The sequence below is a fragment of the Lathamus discolor genome, chromosome 5, assembly GCF_037157495.1.
Source record: "Lathamus discolor isolate bLatDis1 chromosome 5, bLatDis1.hap1, whole genome shotgun sequence".
Taxonomy (NCBI): Eukaryota; Metazoa; Chordata; class Aves; order Psittaciformes; family Psittacidae; genus Lathamus; species Lathamus discolor.
In genome coordinates, this window is record NC_088888.1 from 69,185,912 (window position 1) to 69,205,213 (window position 19,302).

Genomic DNA, 19,302 nt, shown 5'->3' on the forward strand with positions numbered 1-19,302 from the left:
TGGGTGGGAAAACAGATATTTAAGTCAATATTTAATGCCATATATTATATTTTTTTTCTCATAAAAGTCCTAACAATTCCTTTACCCATTTTTAGCATAAAAATGCGAAAATATCATTCTTTATGGCATATTTACTGTTTATCTTTGATATCTTTACATACAGGGCTTGAGAAGGAGGGTTTCTGGGCCTCATATTAATGGGGTGCTATGCACCAACCAAACCCAGCCCCAGAGCAATGGGGCTGGGTCCTTCTCAGCTGCCCCACACTGTCTTCTCCTACAACTCAAAGATGCTGCTACACAGCACCTTCAGGAAAAAAGACTTCTAAGCATTATGCAAGCTATCTCTTTGCATGTATATCTTGTCACCAAGCCATGGCTCCTGTGCTCTCACACAGATTACTCTGGGCCTGGCAGAAATAATCAGCATGCAAGAAGGAAGGGAAGAACCCCTAGGCTTCCTTTGGATCAACATCAGTGCACATGTTCATGCTACTTCGGCAACATATGGGTGTACCTCACGGAGCACTTTATGCATAGCATCAGTATTTGGACACTAACAAATAAAGGTTTTAGGAATGAAAGCGTGTACAAATACAGTTTTAATAAACATGGATAATGCTATATAATTCAGATATCCAAAACTGGAACTCTTGAAGTGACTTTTATTTACATTTTGCTGGAGCTGCTGTGAAGATTTTATATATGAAATTTCTAGATAATGTGATTTCCAACTTTTTTTTAATGGAAATCATAAAAAAAGAATTCAGTCTTCTCATGAGAATTTAATCTTTAAATTGGAATTATAAATAAGTAAATCTTTTTTTTAAGCTCCATGTTCAATAAGCACTCTAATAAATGTAATTCTTAAAGAGCAACCAAGACCTATTATATAAATTAACAAAAAAAAACCCCAAAAATTCTGTAGCTAGTTTCACACAAAATCTCCCACAGTTTATTATACACACCTTCTTAAAAGTGAGTGTATTTCATAAGGAAAACTAAAAGGACTTCTTTTTGAGAGCTGATTGGCTGACTGATATCTGCCATGTACCACCAGATGAGATGAAACACAGCCAACAGCAAACATTTGAACACTGCTGTGCCACCCTTCCTGCTCTCAGTCTGTGTCCAGGCAGCCAATGCATCCAGCTGCCCTGGCTCTCTGACTACTTCATGGCAGAAGTAGCAGACTACTGCATGAATGCCACACATTCAGCATTTCATTCAGCCATCCGTTAGGACCATCTAAAGGGCTCCAACTGTTGCATCTTTCTTCTTACAATCCACTTTAAGATACCATTATTTCTCTTTTTCCGTAAATTTGCATCCCGGTTCTTGCCTGGTTAAGTATATCTTCCCCTCTGGCCTCCACAAAATGTCTGTTTCCCCCAGGCAGTCCACCCAGGAAGAGGCAGGAACATTTTCCCACCATGTAGGTCAGGAAGCACCAACCCTCACAAGTGCTGTGTATCAAGTAAAGATTTACTTTGCCTGACAAAACAGATTCACAGGGAGAAACAGGATTACCACACAGGAAAACAACAAGTTTTGGGACTCAGCCAGTTTATTCTGTTTCTGTTTCATGTTTTCTCCTGTGACTTGGAAAAGGAAAAGGCAGAGAGGCCTTAGCTTCATCTTGTTCACTGTGTAAAGGACCCTTTCAGTCAGGAGATCACCCACCTCCCGTTAAGAAAAATGACACTGAGGACCAAGTCTGCTTCACAGGGTTGGGGACTTGTATTGCAGTCCAGATGGACATGATTTGGAAAGGTGGTTGTACCAACCCGTGTGGACAACATGTGCTTCCTGTAACAAAGAGAAAAGCCTGTTCAGTCAGAGCATGATGACATCCCTCTATCGCTATTCATCAACAGAGCTCCCACGTCCAGTCCTCTCTCATTAGGCTTGAAGACTTTGCCTGGCCTGACATTCCCCTCCATGCATTGTCAAAGATGTCTTCCTTGTGCACCTCTCTCTCAGATGTCTCTATTCTATTTTCAGACTGTTCCCCACTTCAGGAAAACAGCATTACTATTCCACCTTGATGTGCCTAAGGAAGCACTTCTCCTATCTCCATCTCTCATTCACCCAGAGAGGATGGCTTTAAAACCAGAAATTAGGTGAAATGCAAAATGAGAGTGGATATGGAGGAAAGGTGGAAGGAAGAGAATTTTATTGTATTTAACCTCCAGGAAAGAGATGTTTACTCTATATTTTTCAATTTGTATTTCACCTTAATCAAAAAGTACTTTTGCATAAATAGGTAGAAGTATTTGCAGGCTGGGGTGGTGTTTGTGGTAACAGAGAATGGCAGAATTTAGACCATCTGTCTTGTGCTCTCTCATTGAAAGCCAGAAGCACTGCTTTCTATTTCTTCTGCAACCAAAAAAAAAAAAAAAAAAAAAAAAAAGAAAATATAAAACCCTGGCCATACTGTAATGTGAAAACAAAATAATACCCAATTATATTTTATAACACACAGACTATTGCTGGTTCTAGGACATCAACAGTGCTGATATCTTCTGTCATGTGTTCTTAATAAAACACTGAGGCCTTTGCCCTTCTGATTGACTATGTCTACTACAGAAAATGCTAGGACTGGGAAGTTGAGGCAAAAAGCCCTTGTGGACACATCTGGACCAACCACCCACTATCCAACTGTGTGAGGAACTGGACTTGGTGCCCCAAGGAGTCACAGACACACGCTCTTACAAAACCTTCAACACTGGTATCCAGCAAAAAAGATGGGTAAATAGTGTCTGATGGGACTTGAGTTTTCAAACCATCCAGATGTTCCCCTCCATCCCACAGGCTTCCAGTTTCGCAGAACAAAATTTTCTGGACTGTGGGTTGGCCACTCATAATTCATCCAATTTATTCTAGAAGGTGTTACTGAGCAGATGACAGATCTCATTCAGGCTCCTTTAGGGAAGTTCAGAAATCAGTAATCTTCCAAGTGCCCTCTTCTTTGTAGTTATTTCCACTCCTCCTAACTGTTAGCCAGTCCCTTAGGGCTCCAGAAATCCCACAAAAGGAACTTATTCTCAGAATAAAATGTGGGATATTTTCGTACTTTACAACTCCTCCAAAATGCTACCTAAGAAATCAAAGAATCCTTATGTATGCTAATGTTGTTAGTGACAGTTTTGGCTCTACAATTACCAAAGTAGAAAGTACTTTTTTCCCTTTTGAGTTACTCTGAATACATTTAGCATGGAAAATTAGAAGAGTATCAAATATACTGGACAAAAAGCAGCTTTGATAACATCTTTTCCCTGCAAAATTTTCAATGCATGAAGTGTCCTGTGCACTGTGATGTTTACCCTGTCTATGAAGACCAGCTTCCACCCACAATAGATTGGATAGTTTGATGTATTGGGAAAATAAATGATGTGATTAATTGCATATAAATCCAGGATTTTTTTGACAGCCCAATGAAGAGTGGGACATTAGGTAAAAGAAGGAGATTTATGGTCGCTTTCCTGTTAAACCATGCTGGACTAAAGAAGTAAAAATACAGCCATCAGCGAGAAGGCTCTAGCTCTCTCAAACAGACTAATGGGAAAAACTGTATTGCTGCTGGAGCATACTCATAAGAACTCTTAGGACTTAGACAACTTCTGCTGAGTGCCAAAGGGGGAGAGAGTAGATTTTAGGAAGAATTATGCATTGAATTACTTCTGAGAATCTGATCCCTACCCTCTACCTGACATCGTTTTTAAAAAGCCATCAAAGGCTTTAGGAAGCCATAGATCTTCAAAAATGGGCAACAAGGCTGAAAACAGGGACAGCCACATAGTTGAGCCTTCCCAAGCTTCCACATTCAGCAGTGATTAACTGGAATTGTTGGTCTTAATGCATTGCTGTCTTTGTCTTCTCATCATTTAAAATAGCTTAAGCTATTGGAAATATTTAGATTTTATTACACACATATATACATACACAGATATGTGTAGGCATGCACCAAATGTGATTGTAATTATGATACAGTATGTTCAATATCATATATAAATTACAGCCTTATTCTTTTTCCCTTACATGGGGAGAATATGTGTTTCAACAAAAGAAGCAATAACCAAAATATCACCCCAAAATACCACTTCTGAGGAATGTCCAGATAATCCAGAACTTTAAATATAATTTTAAAAATCTAACAAAAAGCTATATATCTGGATTTTCAGGCTCTTTTTTTTTTTTTTTTTTTTTTTTTTGCGTCTTTGCCTATATTCTGTAATATTTCAGAGATTCACTATGTCCTGACTGATGTTTTTTGCTTTTTTCCTCATTTGAACAGGGGAAGCCTACGGCAGTGGATGTCACTGGGAGTCAAGGTGCCCCACAGACAGGCATGCTTGCCTTCAGCAAGTCTATAGATTTGATCCTCAAGAGCTCTTGGTATCTCCAAGGAGAAGTGGAAACTAAAAAAGCACTCCGAATATCCGCATTTCAGATGTAAACACCTAAATCCTTCTGCAGTCTCTATTCTCCCTGAATATGATTGCTGTTTAATTACGATGCAAACATCTGAGCTGATCATTCTGAACTCTGTGCAGTCAGTAGCACTTTAAGAAAGAGATTCATCTGATCTCATACACATATCTAAAGCAAGACAAATCACGCCTAGAATTGCTTATTTCTCTCCAGTGACCTTGAACAGCATAGGATGCTTAGCTGGGATTTAGAGACCTCCATTGCAAGTGTCTACATTTGCTAAGGTGAATCCTATTGCCAGTTGCCTTTTTTTCAGTGCGAAACTACTATACACCTCATCCTAACAGGGAAACAGTGGTCATAAATGCATCAATGACTCTGATATACTAGGATCCCTGACCTTGGTGATGCATTATATATATCACTTTCAACATTTGCTGGTCTATCTTTAAGTATGGTTATGTTCAAATACAAATTAAAGTTTCTCCCAACTAGTTAAAGCTGTAAAATTTGTGATGCAAATAGAAGTTCAAGGTAGGAGTAAAGGGCCCACCATTAATGTTTGAGTTGTTGACTGCCTATTTGAATATATCCCCTCTGGAATCCAATCATGACCCCAGTATTCATGCCAAGTAATGTCTTGCTTTACAGGCTATTGTTCAAAAGGCACTGTTGGAAAGTGGACGTTTGCATTCAAAGTTCTTGAAAATGTAGAAATGCAAAAAGAGGCAAGCAAGTAGAAGCAAGTCTCCTTAGCTAAAGGTATTGTTCCAAGCCTGTCAGTAAGCAAGCGTGTCTCTACCACACTGAGGTTCAAGACACATACCAATATGGCTTGTTTTTTCAAATGTAATCAAGTTGACATCTATCTACACTGATTACACTTCAGAAGGGGAGAAGGAAATTCAGGAGGTGGAAGAGAGGTTCTTTGCTCTCTGGTGGCTTCAGATGTATCCTCCAGAGGGTAGCTTGGGCCTTTGGGCATAACCCTGAGAGATGGGTGGTGCATAAGGAATCATCCCAGAGGCCTTATGCCTCAGAGGTGCTCTTTCCTATTCCTGCTTGCTCCTCAAGGCAGTAATTTGTTGCTGGTCTATACCAGCAGCAAATTATAGCAACCCCCATGCCAGTTCATCTTGCATCTGGGAACTGGAGGAGGCACGTAGTGAGGGACAGAGGGCTCTGGCCTTTGCCTGACCATCTGCCTGGTGAGGTACTGGTACTATTTAGTCAGCTTTCCGCCAGCTCTCCAGTGCATGACGCAGGGGGAGCCACAACAACTCTGAAGCTTCTTAGTCCTGACTGTGCTGTCCATCAAACACAACTCACTCTGCCTTTTCTTCTGAATCCTGCAATTCACAACCACAAAGGAATTTCCAAAACCACAACAGTAAGACTCTGCTCCACTGAAGCCCTTTTTGCATTGGAGAGATTGTGTGGCTTAATTATCATAGAATCATAGACTGGTTAGAGTTGGAAAGGACCTTATGATCATCTAGTTCCAAACCCCATGCCATAAGCCCTTAACAAGCCAGCCAGAGAAGTGCTGACTAGCTTTTAGCATATTTATGTAGCACCCCGAATGTCAAGTAACACTCCTCTTCATGCCAGCACAGCTCTACTACTTTGTTCTACAAATGACAAATGCTACTATCACAGGAGGCACCAAGTGAGTCTGACAAGTTACTAGCAGACTTTTATACAGACTGCATTTTCATTCTCCCTTTATGGTGGCAGTTTATCCAGACTGCCATTTTTAGCTCCTTGCATGATAGTTCAGCTGGTTTATATTGCTGTTTGGTTATCACATGGGTTTAAAAATCATTCTTACAAACACAACTCCTTTCTCATTGCCAACAGCATAAAATAAAGATCATCTTTTTAAGAGTCAGAGTACTAGAGATTGCTCTTGTTTTACTGGTCTTGCATACAAGGCAGGAGTCAGGAGATCAGGCTCTTTTAATTAATATGTTACAAGTTTACCCTACAATCTTGAACTCATCCCTGAAGAGGGCTAGCCCTTTCCCTGCATGCCTCATTTTGCCAGTGGCAATAGAGGATGGAGTGACACACCACTTTTTAAAATGTTGAGTCACATACCTCAGCTATACTGCTAATGTTAACATAGGCACAACCTCTCATCTTTTTATTTCTATTTTTCTTCTTTTTTTTTTTCTTTGTATTTCTCTTGTTAAAGTAATTTTCTTGAGCTTTGCCAAGCACCAGTATATGGATATGAGACTACTGCGAGACATTTGGATGTCTCTGTGAAGGAATCCCACAGTTAGCTAGCACACTTGGTGAGCAGCTAGTGCATGGTCTCTTGGCTGACTTCACTCACCTCCATCTGCTAGACAGGCTGTGTACTGGTTCACAAGTCAGTCGACCTGTTTCACTAGGACACAAGTGCCAGCAAGGATGCACTTGCATGGACAGCATGCACAGTACTGTAACATGCTTTCTTTGAAAGAAAAGAGTAATTTTTGACGTGGTATGACACTACTGGTTTTGGACTGTCACCTCAAGTTGCACCTCTGTTTTCAGGGAAGTCACTGAAGAGGATGGTTCATCATCAAAACATCACCAGAGAGGTTTTCACGTGCACCTCTGTTTCCATCCATAAATGCAGTCCTTCTCCCAGTTCTTCATTTGAAAGGGAACTTGGTGTGCAGAACTTCTATTTTCTCCTTGGTGACTCCAGTGTCTCCACAGAGCCTGCAAGTACGACATGACAGAAGGAGCCAATAAATCTTAAATTCTTGCCTGAACATACATATCCGAGGTTCACTTCCTTGGGTAGAACAAGGATGAATCTGGATAATAAATTGTAAAATAAAGGTTTGCACGATCAAGTTATGCATACTTGCATATTAAAAAAAAAAAAAAGAAAAAGACTGCTATCCAGGAAAAGATTTTTACCAAATCTCCAAATCTGACACTGCACTCTGTTCAGCTAACAAAGACTATGGATAGGTTAACTTCTATCTCACTAGGTCACATCTTTTTAAGCCAGGAAGTCACAAAATGACATCTAGCTATTGATCTATGTATTAAGGAATGCAGATTGCACGTGTTTGTCTGTGAGAGACACTTGCAATTTCTCATGGACTTTTGGGGTGTCCTGTGCTCTATAGGGGACTACAAGGAGATATGAAGACCAATTTCAGGTTTAGAAAAAGCTCCATGAAGTGGGGCTATGCAGTTAACATCGCTAACACACTGTCTACACTGTAGTTGTACATGGTAATCCTGCAGCAGCTCATACCCAGTCCTTCCTCTCTGCACCCGAAGTTTTCAAACATGTCATTTATAACATGACGCATGCTTTTAACAGGTACCCAAACTGAAACAAGAGCTCAAGCAAGCTCACAGGATCATTGACAGCGTCACTTGCCCACTGCTTTCCCATGCTTTCTCTGTCATGCATAAATAAAAGGAAATCCACCAAGATCCTGGAGATAGAGCAAAATATCCACAGGGAAAAATACCAAAGGAAAATGTACCAATAGCACACATAAAGCTGTAGAAGGGGAACACAGTCAGATTAGGCTAACCATACTGATTTAGCTGGTCATTTGTAAACTTGGGCAATAATGGATTGCGAAATTGACAAGCCACATATCAAAAATTTGGGTGCATAGAGAATCCTAGAACAAGACCCTCACATGCTCACAAAATTCTCCTAGAATTGCAACAAGGAGGTTTTCTTGTGGAAATAATAAATATTTATAGATGGGAGAGGGAGCTACTTTTTTTTTTTTATCAGAAATAAACTCATAGATGTTATTTCTCCGAAAATAAATTGTTAATATTTAATTGCAGGATGACCATTCTACCTGCTTTGTTGACAATTCATTCTTTATATGACACTAAAACTTAGTAAGATTTTCTGTAAAATTAGAGGGGAAAGTAGCGAGCATTAGTACCTATCTTCTGGCATATTTTTCTACAATTAAATAATATATACTTATCCCACCAAAGTATTCCCACTTTCAAATATCACTATGACAACGATCCATGGCAATTTACTGAGCTTATGCCAAAACTTGTTACTCCTAATTAGTCTCTTATTACACATGTGCCTTAATGGAGTTGCATAATTCTTTTACTTTTTGACTAAAATTTTAATTCAACCAATTTTACTTTGTCACTACAGATATAAACAGAGATACATAACAGTGATGATAATACTGATCACAGATAGATGAGCAACAGGCTGAAGACTTTAATAAATAAGTAAAGCCCAGATCTGCACTTCCACTGGACATGCAGGTTCAAGCCCTCAATTAAACAGAGAAAACTTCTTTTTAATATCTGGTTTTGGATTTGTGACACTTAACTTCTGTTCTCCAACCATTACCATTAAATAATAATATCTCTATAAATGTATTGCTCTGAATTTCAGTATTATATGCCAAATAATTTGATACTTATTTCAGATGAGATTCTCCATTGGTGAATTTGGTGGTCTTACTTGCAAAACCAGTAGAGCACATTTTTTGTGAGAAGAATCTAATCCAGTGGCCTTAGTGGAATGGAATAATTTTTTAAAGACACGGCACTCTGCAAACCAGATTTACGACACAGGCCAGATTACAATTAATTAAAATGTAATAATTGTTAATACAAAAGGGCTCCTTCTTTTCTCTGTGGGGGAAAAAAAACAACACACAGGTTTTCTATCATCAAAGTGGTAGCAGAAAGTTGGCAATTCTCCCCTCCCTTCTACCTTAATCCATTTGCAAACTGTAGTGTTGGCACCATGTTGCCTCAGGGATGGGAGACTGGAGGTGCTGCAAACCAGGACTGATGTGCCTGACAGAGCTGCACAGCAAAGTCTGAGTGATGGCCTGAGCCATGCCCAGCAGTAGCCAAAATTGTAAGTCGTTTTTCTTTCCTGGAGCACTGTGTTCGACTACAATCACAAATGTGGCATACACAGTAGCCAGTCAGCTGCCAGCTGATTCTATATATATTCTTACATTATGTTTTTGAAAGCCATGTAAGAAAAAGGTTTTGCATGCAAAGAAATATGCTGCAGCTTGGTGACTTACAGAAAGCTTTGGGGGGCAAAGCCAGAGCTGTAGATCAGAAGATATTGCTTGGCATGAATTGGAGTGCTTTCACTTAAAATAAACATTCAAATCTGAGTACCTCCGACTAGATACGTGCTATAGCTTGGCCCAGTGCAGATGGAATTTGTTTAATGTATTATTGTGTCCCAAATTAATGTACCAGCTGGGAAAGATGGTATTCAGACACTTAATTCTGTAGCAACCAGTAAAATCAGATACATCTATTCTATGATTCTATTTATAGCTGTATTTTGCTCTAAAGGTATTCAAATACAATAACAGAAATATATCTTTAAAAAGTTGAGGGGCCAAGACTAAAGGCTTATCAGCCCTAATAACTTTTTTCGAATAATGTCTAAGTTGATCAATGAACAGAGCAGAATTTAGTCATAGGATGAATCTTGGGTTATACTGAACAGGAGTCATAAGAGAGTCATACCCTTTCACAACAGCTTCAAAACTGAGAGCTTTTAACTCCACATTCCCTATTATTTTGTAAAAACCTGCAGCAGTCATTCTCAGACCGTTTTATTGTCTGTTACTATGTTCGTGTTCATGGATGAATAAGCACTCTGAAACTGTGACTTACTGTTTAACAAGTATTTCCAAGTGTTCATTGAACATCAATACTAAAAGATGAGAGCCTGCATCGACTACCTGCAGACTTAAGCTTTGATATTTAGATTTACAACTCTAAATAATTTCTTTTGCCACTAAGCATAGTAGTGTGCTTCAGAGATGGTGCCCTTTGTAGCTTAACCACCTACAAGAATAAATAAAATGCTTTCTGAGTTTTTTTCTTTGTCTAAAAAAAGCACCATATTTTGTTATCTTCTTGATGCACATACACAGAAAACCAGCAGCTCAGTTCTGTTAAAGAGATGATTGGCATCTGGTTTCTGAAAATCTCCCATGTATTTTCACTGAGAGCTCTAGGACCTTGGCAGACTAAGGACAAACAGCCAACAAAAAATTAATTTTCTCTTTTCCCCTTTAATTAGAATCCTGGTTAGATACATGTGATCGGGGAAGTAGTATCTGAAAACTCACATTACAAAGACATTTAAAAACAAAGAAAAAAAACCCCAAAACAAACAAAAACTAGAACTGGGAAAAATTTTGCACCTTCTCTGGGAAAGGAAATCAAATCAAGTCTACAAGCCTTTGTGCTGCAGTTCATCCTGATATAATTTGTAACAGCCAGGAAATTAACACTAAACAATGAAGCTTATAATGAAAACATTGTGAGTGGCAACATTAACATAATACAGAGAGAGCCTCACTGCCTGTCTACCGACAGCTAAGGTCCATCCCCCATACGCAGGATGCTCAAGTAAGAAAAACCAGGCCAGGTTTGTAGCTGCTAATCAGTATTGATAGAAAAGCAGCGTGCAGCAGCAGAAGAAAAAGACGAGATTAAAGTGAATATTGCACTAATGAGCATGTTCTTCCTGATGAAAGATTTTAATGTAGGCTGTAAATCTCTTTCTCTCTTTCACATGCTTATTGTAAATGTCTCTATTTGGTAAATTTAGCAGCAGAACTATATGGGTGGATGCCAATGGACATGTATTTAGGTCTGCACCGAAAAAGGATTGAAGAGTTTTGATTCCAAATACTGCAAGGCCCAACTTCAAAGCACCTGGCCTGGAAAGAAAATTCCAATCCCTGTGCTAGGTCTATAGTATTCTGCATGATACAAAAGCTTAGTTAGGCTGTGTCTGTATTAGGGAGTACTGCGGCCCAACAGGAGCCAATCTGTTAGTGTCTAAGTGTTGGTGCTGGTAACCCAGTCACTGCAGAACATGCATTTTGTGGGCTTACAGCAGAGCATTCCAGCCTGGTTCCACAGACCAAATACTTCGGCATTGGAGCATACCATGTGTCCTCCTGGAACACAGTTTTTGGTGTAGTTTCTTGAAAAAGAAACCAGACTGAGCACTGCAAGAGCACTCTGTGATGCAAAGCAAGCGCTGTGAATGGGGATGAGTGAGACATTCAGTTCAAGAACACAGTCCTGATCCAAGAGAAGATGTTATTGCACATACCTTTTATTGCCTCAAATCAGGCCTTTCGAAACAGCTGCACAACGAGGAAAAAACTGCTAGGACAAGCTGAAAATATCAGCATATGCTAAATCTACCTACTGTTTGAGATGAAGTGTCATATTCACAAGTGTTCCTCACCCAGTTCATAGCCAGGACCCTCCACAGAGCATGGGGTCTTCATTGCAATGAAGGCTGTAGAGAAGCACTTCAACCTTTCTATTCAGCTAAGCAGTCCTTACAGCAGAGACTTGCAGCCCCTAGATGCTATCACTGCACAGACCACTGTGCACCGGTGTCATCGCACTGTCACTGACAAGCTGAAAAAGCTGCAGGACTTAACAGATCACCTGCACTCCATCTTACATGTTCTCTGAACCCCCCAATGTCTGATATACTCACTGTCCCAACATGATCTATGAAGTTCCCACCTGTACTGTGGGCTGCACTGGTCCTTGTTTCATATCTACCTGCAAGGATTCACACTTCCTAGGACCCAGTATGGCAAAGGGAGGAATGTTTTCTACCCCTCCTATTCTGTTATACAGAAAAAGAGTTCACAATACACTGAGATTAAAATACATACATATATATATACACACACACACACATCAAACACTAGTCTGTATATCAGCAACCCCTATATACTTTACAGGAGAAATATATCTAAGCAGGATTAAGCAGGGCAGGAACAGACAGGACTGATCAGAAATATAACTCATTATAGCACGTCTTCCTCGCAATGGAGAGTAGTCCAGCACTCCCCAGAATGATCTCTGGACTACTGAATGATCAGCAGGGAAAAAAAGAAGACATTTAACCTAGGTTCTCTAAGGTCTGACTGAGCACACTGCCAACTGAACACCTCTGACTGAGGAAGCACCAAAACTCCTCTTTCACTCTTTTAAAGTCAGACACTGCCAGCTTAGTACGGAGCTCAGTATGTGGGTGTTTGTCGTGGTTTAAACCCAACCACAAACCTCCTTCACTCACTCCCCCCCCTTCTTGCCCTCCCCCTGCTCCTAGAGGGACAGAGAGGAGAATTGAAAAGAATACAACTCCCACGGGTTGAGATAAGAACAGTCCAGTAACTGAGGTATAACACAAACCACTGCTGCTACCACCAATGATAATAATGCTAAAGGAAATAACAAGGGAAGAGAATACAACACCTCAGCACCAGCCAACAGATAACTCGCCCCACTTCCCCCAGCCGAGTACCGACCGATACCTCCTCCAACCCTCCAGTCCTCCCAGCCCTTCCGGGTCACTCCCCGTTACATATCCTGGGCATGACGTGCTGTGGTATGGAATACCTCTTTGGCTAGTTTGGGTCAGGTGTCCTGTCTCTGCTTCCTCCCCACTTCCCCTCCTCCCTGGCAGAGCATGAGACTCACAAAGTCCTTGGTCAGACCAAACATTTGAGCAGCAACTAAAAACATTGGTGTTACCAGCTCTTGTTCCCAGGCTGAAAGTCAAAACACAGTGCTGCACCAGCTACTAAGGAGGAGAAAAATTGACTGCTACTGCTAAACCCAGGACAGTGTTGCTGGCTGTGCCCTGTGAAAGCCCCATGCGCTCGAGATACTCAGGCTGTGGAGGTCCTGAACCATAGATTTTCAGATCCCAAGAGGGCTTAGAAATAAAGTGAGATCCAAAATATCATCCTCTACTGACTGAAGTTCAATAGAGGGGAAAAAATGAAAAGCGAAAAAAGAAATCAAATGAGCTCCAAGAGACTTTATGGGCTACAAATGAGGCAAACATATTCCAGAACACAAGACTGCGGCATCACTGCAGAACTTTTAAGTGTTCATTGTTTTTTTTAAATTAAAGCACTCAGGTGTACCATAGCTTAAATTACTTCTGTGCTCAGGATGTAATTTTAGTATTTATATCCTGTTTGTTTCTGCCTTCATTGTGTTTGGCAATGACTTTACAAAGACTACTTGACATTCTTCATGCATGAGTCTTATCCACAGGCTTGTTGAGCAAACCTGAGTTGCACTTAGTGAGTCTAAGCAGCAAGAAGGGTGGAAAAGGCAGCGAAAAAGGCAATAGCTATGTTTCCGTCTTGTTCCTCACTATAAGAGGAAAAAAGAAAGCAACTGTGAGCAGGAAGGGATGTATTTGGTCCCATCACAAATTGCAAGGGAGTGAAAGTTGCTGGAATTCTCCAAGATGTGCTCTGCTGACTAAACAGCACTAGGCTGATGTCTCCAAGGAATATTTGCTAACTACCACTGGGGCAAAAAAGGCACATAGATAGTTGCTTCATTTTGGTAAGAACTGACATCCCAATCCCTATTTGGCTCCATGGGCTAGTTTTCAGACTTCTTGGACTCTCCTAGTATCAGAGGCTATCTAACACATTCAGTTAACACATTCAGTTTTACCCAAGTTATAATATATTGATTGAAAATTGGATGAAACTTCCCATTCCAAACCACAGAGAGCACATAGTAATGTAACAGCAGCTGTTATTTTCTGGGTTAGTTTGTTAACTTTGAACTAGAAATATTAAGCTCCTTTTATACTCTATTTTTACTTGTATAATTGATACTTCGTACAAGAACTTTTTTTAAATATCCTGTAATCATTTCAGCTACAAAATCGTGTTGTTTACAGATCATTCAGTGATACAGAGTGAACTCCAGCCATGGCAAAAACAGCAATTTATTGACTCCCATTTTGAGTCACATGGTAGCCTACAGATGAAATTATGTGTTTGTGTGACTGTGAATAATGAATAATACACAAAGGAATTCATGCCATTATATGTCTAGCGTGTTGTACAAAGAACCAGTGAAGCCACAAGATTCTTGTGTTAGAAGAGCACCTAAAATGCCATCTGCAGTTGCCAAATGCTGAGGGAAGTATTACTGCAGCCAGGAATGCCAAAACCAAACCTATTTATCTCAACAAGCCCTAAAGTGTGAGTGCAAAAGTGAAACAAAACGGACACTGCTTGCCAAAAGCACATGTATTTTGGAGCAAAAAAGTGGAGCCAAGTGTCCAGGTTTAGAGAATGAAATTAAGATTGGAACACCATGCAGGACTGCAGTTCCACCCTGACGTACGGTGAATCCAGCTGTGGGCTGCTGTACTGCCCTTTGTTCCCTCTCTCAGCCCTCTTCCAGCTCTGGCTATGTATTCCAGCCTATGCACCTTGAGCCAGAGAGGACAGATGATCTGGCTGAAAACTTAATTTCCCCACACATTTGCAGAGGTTAATCTGCAGCTGTTCAGTATTCTTTTTACACAACCTAAATCACCTCTTCAACAAACTCTTCTAATTTCAATATGATTTTCTAACACCTTCAGTCCTTCCTAGATCTAACTGTGGAGCCCCGCATCTACTAATCTGACAGGCTGGCAACTGGTATTTTGAAGTCAACCATAAGATACCCGACCACGGGATAATCAGTGACGGGACAAACCCTTAATTCAGAGCAGTTGATACTACAGGCATCAGACCGTCTCTCCTATCACCATAATCATCATTTCAGGCTATACAGTTAGAAGTCCAGACTTCTATCTCTAAATGACAAGAATGGAGAGTTTGTAACATCACAGAGGCTCAAGAAAAAGACTACAAACTTTCAAGACATACTTTGAACATCTTGTTTTCTGTAACAGAGGATTGGACACATGGCTCCCAAAGTCCTCTCTTCTCCTGATTTCCTTCATACAAATTCAGACACAAGCCCACGGGGGGCTGTTAAACATAATGGTTCAAATTTTGGCTGAGGTAATTACTAACCTGGTATCTTCTGGGAGCTTGAAGAACATACAAGAGTTGGGATCAGTCGCTACAAAAACTTTAGCCCTTCAGGTATACTCTTCCCTAAATATCTGCCATTGGTCTAGAAGAAGGTAAGAGATCCACCTGACCTTTGACTAGACCATTTGGCTATATCTCCTTATGCTTTCGCACCCTTGCCACTGCCAGACACTGCTTGGCAACCAGACTTATGAAAACATAAAGCCAGGTTGGTGACACATAATAACACACAGATGACAATAACTCACCCTGTCTCCATTTATCCTGTCTTACATAGCGAACATGAGGGATTGTTTCTTCAAAGTGGAGGTTGGGAAGAAGCTACAGTAAGCTTGGGGGGGGGGGGGGGCAGGGAGAGAGAGAAATAACCAGCATGGAGACCTCTGGGATGAGAATGGGGTGTTTTACCAGAGTACCAGGTAAATTCCTCCAGAGAATCAAGAAAGTATCAGAGGAAAAATAAAACTGGGGGGAGGGAGGGAGAGTTCTGTTTTAAAAGCCTTCAGTAAAATTCAGCAACAGAAGGAACTCGCTGTAATTTTAAGATGAATAGTTTGGAGACTAGAATTAAAATTGACTGGGAGGATAAAAGAACAGCAGTGAATTTTCTGTATAACAGGTGATAAATAGACGTAATTAAGGCAATATTGCCTAATATAGAGAGGACCCACAGTAGATGGCAAAGAAAAAAAGAAGGCACAAAACTCTTGGGTCTCAAAAGTTGCAGATGACATGAAAGCTGTCAGGCTCTAAACTCACAAGCACAGAGGCAAAGTTGAATGTTTAAACTTTCAGCAAGCGGTGCTGTAGCAGCTGTGTGCACATGTGCAAGCTGTGCATTGAAAGCCTGAGAATCCATCAGGCTGTACCCTGAAAAACAGGCATAACAAAATTGTCCTCAATTCACCCAGGGAACATTCCCTGTGATTTAGGAAAGGCTACACTGCTTTTAGAGCTCGGGATGTGTGCTTATATTTTTATAAGAAGGTGGCTTCACCCTCCAGGCTGCATTGATGTGGGTAGGATTGGACCCTGGGCCACTGCTGAAATCCCTTACAGCAGCTGAATGCAGCTGGCTCGGGAAACTCACGGTAAACAAGGACAGGTTGCAGTGCAACGGCAAATATGATTTGTGTGCCTTTCCCAACCACTGCAGTCAATGAAAACACACAGCTGAGGAATGGCAGAGGTTCGTTATCAATCCTCACAAAAGCCAGAAGAACGCAGATTGATATGAGTGTCGTGATAGACCACAAGCATGTCCTGAACACTGGGTTTAATCACTTTGTTCCTCCTTCAAAAGACAGACACAAAATACGAAGCATTTGGGCAAACTGGATGGTGCAACAAGCTCCTATGTGATTTCCAGTGTACCCTGTAAGTGTTCCCTTGTGTCTCTGCCCTACAGGTGCAGCCAGTCAAGCCCCATAAGGTGATGAGCCACAAAGTGGGGATCACCAAGTACCTGGGCATGAAGTGGGACCCAGACCTGGATCACACACTATCACATAAAGACAAATGCAAGCAGGATGCAGAATAGCTGTTATCAGAGGAGTGTGGTCTGCCTGCTGGACCACTCTCAGCAGACAAAGAAATACCACGTCCTCACCTAACACCTACCTGAATCCAGACTGACACTCGCATGAAGGAACTTTTTTCCCAACCCATGCGACCAATTGAATACACACCAGTGGAGGAATATGAACTTCAGCTTCCCATAAATCAGATGAGCTCTGTGAACTGCTGGTATTAAGGATTGATCCTAGATTACTGGCTTTCATCCAACAGATAGCTAGTTATGAAAGGAAACGTTTAATAGCCATTCATTTTCCACCCTTGGATTCAACCCCCCTCTTCCCATAGTCAGTCTTCCACCCAAACACAACACCTCCTTCCTACATGGTTAACACTTTCCAGCTCTCCAAAAACACCTTTTGTAACAACGTTCTCAGTTTGCTTGCGCCAGTGGGAGGTAACCTCAAGATCCAAGCTCCCGTCATGGTGTGCTTCCTTGCCCAGCAGATCTCATGGTGCTCCAGGTCCCTCCTCCCTGTGCCTGCTCCCCTAGGGTTCTCCCCATCACCACCTCCCCGGTTATTACCTCCACCGCATAGACTAAGCTGTTCAAATACACCTGTAAAATAAATCTGACAAATGACCTAGTCACAAACAAAACATGTTCCTTTTCACAAGCACTGGGGGTGGAGGGGTGGTGTTAAATAGCTCATTTGGCAGATCCAGCTGAAAGCAGGGCTGCAGAAACAATGGGAGGAGCAGGGCTGAAGGGGAGTAGCAACCTCCCGTGGAGGAGGGTGAGAACACACGGCTGGGGATGCAGAAAAGAGGTGGAAAGCTGTTCAACCCTGATGAGGAAACAAGGGAGAATTGTAGGTGTATCTCACAGATGGAGTAAAATAAGTTAAATTCTGTTAGTGGGTAGGTCAATTTAAATTGAGAGTGCAGTGCTAAATAAAACAATGGAATAACAAGGGAATAGAGGACAAGTGTTTTCTTTGAGAAACTGTTCATGTGCTACATTATTGCCTGGCAGGAAACCAGGAGTGAAATTTTTATTTCATATGCTTTCTGGTTTTGAGTAGCTGGATGCCTGATACAGGTAAATAAGAAGTAAAATATATTCTTCGTTCTGTTTTGTTCTTTTTTTCACCTTCTTCCAGTAGCCTCTGCATCTTCTTTTTAATTCCTACAAAACTAGGAAAAGGACAAATAGGAAAACTTATGTGCCCATGTAAAAGTGGATGTTGACAATTACCAGCTGAATATGAATATTTTTCACACATGAAAAAAATCAATTCTAAACTATAGCAAATAAGAATAAAATTTAATGTCATTTTGTATCACAGTCTTGGGTTTTCTTCTTTAATTAGCAGTTTTTAACTGCTTTGTAAATTTTCAGCACTGTGGTCTGCCATATTCTTTAAGTAAAACGTGCACTGTATTAACAGAAATCAATCTTAAAAAAAAAAAACTGGACTTTTAAGTAAATGCAACACATGAAAATGTAATACATTTGACTGAAGCTTGTGGTGAATTGCATAGTGTAGCCAAAGTTTCCTTGTATCAAAGATTCTGTTACATAAGGGTGGGAGAACTGTGCTACTATTACATGATTAGTACTCCCAGGCAAAATCAGAGTAAGACAAAGAGGAATACCCATAACAATGGTGAAAGCACTATGTTGCATAGGATTGCAGAAGTCCCTGAGGTTCAAAAGCAAATTGTGAAAGCAGCTACAGTATGTTTAGGCCAAAAAGCTTTTCATGTGGCCAGTCAGACTGCACTATCTAGGAGGAAGAAGACTGAAAAGCAAAACAATAAAAATCATAGCTGTCTACTACCCACAGACCAGCCACCAAACCTAAACCACACACACCTGTAGGTAACCAGAAGAGGCACTTCCAACAAAACACATACTTTACCATGTGGCTAGAATAGCTCTGTTGATCAAAAGGGTTTTCATTGTATGCTGTACTGCCTCTCCCAAAGGGACAAGAGCTTGCTGCTGCTTGCCACTGGCACATAAAAAAGAAGTTATAGCTCTGCCACAGAGCACAATTGCTCCAATAAACAAGCATTAATCATACACATTATGCACAGCATAATACATGTGAGCTTGTCAGCAGGCAAACAGCTCCCTCTCTGTATAAGATCCCTTTCCAAATTAGGAGAACCAAATTACACAGGCAGACAGCTGTTTGCTGACCTACCTAAAACAATTTGGTGGTTTCAGTCCGGTTCCCCGTGGGCAGGTGTCTGCTTTGCAGAAAACATCAGCACCATTTGCGTTAGTGACAGGCTGGCTAGCAATCCCAGCAGGCATGCCAGGACAGGGCTGGCCTTGCCTACGTTTTTTTCCCCATGGCCCCAGGGCTGACCTCCCCAGGCAGGGAGGATAGACTGGGAATACAGTCGGCCCCCACTTAAGAGGCTGACTTTCCAGTCA

At 41.0% G+C, this 19,302-nt stretch overlaps 1 long non-coding RNA gene across 2 annotated transcripts; it reads right to left on the bottom strand.

Moving 5' to 3' along the window:
- Window positions 1-1,568: 1,568 nt before the first annotated feature.
- LOC136014366 (uncharacterized) lies at window positions 1,569-17,514 on the bottom strand. Of its 2 annotated transcripts, none has more exons than XR_010612662.1 (3): window positions 17,440-17,514; window positions 6,776-7,149; window positions 1,569-1,809 (listed from the first exon to the last, which is right to left on the bottom strand). It is a non-coding gene; the product is annotated as an uncharacterized LOC136014366 (long non-coding RNA). The 2 variants fall into 2 exon arrangements; XR_010612661.1 differs by lacking the exon at window positions 17,440-17,514 and adding an exon at window positions 17,270-17,417.
- Between the last annotated feature and the right edge of the window lie 1,788 nt (window positions 17,515-19,302).